This window comes from Triticum aestivum, chromosome 3D (genome assembly GCF_018294505.1).
Source record: "Triticum aestivum cultivar Chinese Spring chromosome 3D, IWGSC CS RefSeq v2.1, whole genome shotgun sequence".
NCBI lineage: Eukaryota > Viridiplantae > Streptophyta > Magnoliopsida > Poales > Poaceae > Triticum > Triticum aestivum.
The window spans coordinates 585,251,839-585,255,126 of NC_057802.1; the positions used below are offsets into that span (position 1 = coordinate 585,251,839).

The following is a 3,288-nucleotide window of genomic DNA, read 5'->3' on the forward strand; positions in this document are numbered from 1 at the left end:
TCATTTTTAATACATGGTCAACATTGTTTCTATACACATATACAAAAATAACAAAATTCAGGAATAAAAAGACTCATTTTGGAGTATTTATTTTTACTCCCCGCATCCACCATAGCTTGAAAAAAGATCTTATATTGTGGAACGGAGGGAGTAGTTTTTCTGGCACACACTTCAATGAACCTCTTCAACACACAAGAGCATCGATTTCCGAAGCTAAATCATGGCACACTCCTCACCGGCAATCTTGGTCTCGGATATGCCGGCCGGGCTCTCGCACGGGCCATCACGATCCAGTGTCACTGCCGACCCCGAAGAACCGCCACCCGATCTACAACAAGCTTGTACATCGGGCGCACAATGCGTGCGGGATCCCGCCGCTCCCTCGCCATCTGCACGGCCAACTGCTCCAGCTTCTTCAGCCTGCGCTTGATCGTCTTGAGAGCCAGCTCGGTGCGCACGCCGTCCTCGAGCGCCTCCCGCATCGGTCCCAACATGTCGCCGTACATCTCCTGGAGAACCTCCCGGCACTCGCGGCCGGGGTAGAGTTCCTCGAACGTACGCGGCCGCATGCGGTGGCATAGCGACGGCTTGACTTCTTCCGGCGGCTCAGCTTCTTCCGATGATTTATTCCCTGGCTTTGGCTTGAGTTCTTCTAGTGCTTTCTTAGTGCGTCTTAGGGTGACCACGAGCTTGGTGTACGCGGTCTCGAACTCCCACGCCTCCTAAACTTGGAGAACTTGTCGCCGCTCTTCGGAGCATCGACGGCGGCGGAGGCGCGTCTGTTGGTCGTCTTGCGTTCGTCGACGCGGGGTTTCTTCTTCTTGCCGACCGCGTAGGCAGGGATCGCGGCGGCGGGGGCCTTGCGCTTTGGTGCCGGAGCCGGAGCGCGGTGCTCTTCTGGCGGCTCCTTCTTGGGGAGCCGCCGCCTCAGAAAGTCACGTCCCGTCGGAAGGTACTCCATGAAACCGCGGAGGAGATCGCCGTGCGCCGACCCGAAAATCCTCCGGGCCTCGTCGTAGATTTGATTAGCGTCGAGCTTGACCTCCGCCCGGACGTGGAAGAGCAGCGCGAGGACCCTGTCGTAGAGGCCGGCGTCCGCCCGCTTCACCCGCTCGAGGAACCGCATGGCCTCGGCGCAGTCCGCGTCGACGGGGTGGGGGTGGCGGCGCTCCCTCTTGGGCCGCTTCGGCGGATCCTCCTCGCGGAGGACGGGCTCGTCGGCATGGTGCTGGAAGGGGCGGCGCAGGAAGGCGCGGAGAGTTTGAGCGAGGTCGGGATGGCCGTCGAGGAACGCGAACAGCCTGGCCAGCACGGCCCGGGAGTCGGCGGCGATCTCGCCCCGGTAGAAGCTGCCCAGGAGGTCGAGGAACTCGTCGTAGACGGCCAGATCGGACGCCAAGCTTTCTTTGACCTGCCCCACGAGGTGTAGGGCGTCGTTCACCTCGGGCCTCGGAAAACTGCCTGGCAGTTGCGCCATGGCCGGCGGTGGCTCCCTGGGCGGGACTCGTCTCGGCCGGATGGGGACCTGGGGTTTCAGATTTCACCTTTCTCAAGACGAAAAGAAAAGAAAAAGGAAGAAAGGGATTCAGACTTCACGGATGGATCAGGGCCGGAAAAAAAATACTATGAGACCAGGTCTCAAGCGAGACCCATCCTGATGGATGACACGTGACATTCACAAATCACAAAGCATCTACCCCATCCCCACTTGAAATCAGGGGGAGAGATTAGATGCTTTGTTATTTGTGAATGCCACGTGTTATCCATCAGGGCGGGTCTCACCTGCTAACTGGAAGACCTGGTCTCATATAATTTTTTTCCGTCAGGGCCGTGGCCGTATAGTGATCGTGTTCGCCGCTGAATCCGTCACAGGACAGGATACGTTCTGTAATTTGCTGGCACGTAGCGCAATACCATCGATTATATCACGGGAACAACTCCTCGCTTTCTTTGGACAACGCTAACACCCACACGTGTGGTGGGAGCCAAACCCGCCCACACACCCTATAACACACAAGCTACGCCATGTCACCGCATGCATGCATGTAGGAATCTTTTTGGATTTTCAGTTTACAAAATGTTTTATCTCTTAAATGAAAAATCCGATTGAAGATCCGTTTTCACCATTAAATCCCGCGCGACGAGATCTTCGAAACTAGATCTTATATCAATATATTTTGACGATTTTTTTTGTTAAAGGTTGCCATGTCTATTGCACATGAATTGCCACGATGTTTACACTGAAATTGCTATGATATGTTTCAACTATTTTCTTCTACATTTAAAAGTAATTTTGACAAATTATAAAACAGAGAATTAAGAAACTAGACTTGCCATGCACCATAAACTAAAATTGCCATGATACATGCACTTAAAATTGCCATGGTTCATACAAAAAAATATTTTTATGGTCAAAGTACTGGAATTGTCATCATCAAAAAACTAAAACTGTCATGCTCTACAAACTAAAATTGCCACATGACAACTTTAGTTTAAGCACTATGGCAACTACAGTATAAACATCATGACAACTTTTGGGCAAAAAAAAAAAATTCGTCGAAACATATCAACATGGGGTCTAGTTTTGAAGATCTCGTCGAGACGGATTTAATGGTAAAAACGGATTTTTAATTCGATTTTTGAATTAGGAGATAAAACATTTTTAAGCCGAAAATCAAAAAGATTTCTGCTGATGTCATCTGTTCATACGTGGCAAAATGAGTGGTGATGGGGGCGTGTGGGCGATGTGCAAACGCCCACACGTGTGGCGTTAGTTTTTCCGCTTTTTTTTGACAAATGGTGGATTTATTGGATTAATATAGACCATCAAAAGTATACAAACACAATAAACACACAATCGGCCTCATAGGATGCACACAGCCAACAACAACACACGCACACAAAAATAAGCCAACAAATAGCAAAGTCATATAAGACCAACGTTATGCGCAGGCGAGAAAGAAAATACCCAAAGACGATCAGATCTGCGATAAAAGCAAACTACAATTATGACCATATCCGCACCAAGCATCATGACACCACATGGACGACGATGTTCTTCAACAGTAACGCCTTCAGCGAGGGAGAGACGCTCAAGCGCCGCCGTCACCGGATCCAACCACCCAAGGTAGAATCTAGGTTTTCATCCTGAAAAACCAGTCTGAGAATATCCAAGCAATGCCTTCAACAAGGTAACGACATAAAAACATTGCCATTGCCAGGTATAACCGTCTCCGGTTAGATCTAGGCTTCCACCCGAGAGCTCGATACCGGGTGCTCGAGTAGCAG

General features: G+C 50.4%; 1 pseudogene; it reads right to left on the reverse strand.

Moving 5' to 3' along the window:
* Positions 1-296: 296 nt before the first annotated feature.
* On the reverse strand, positions 297-1,477 carry LOC123076587 (uncharacterized; annotated as a pseudogene).
* Positions 1,478-3,288: the final 1,811 nt, after the last annotated feature.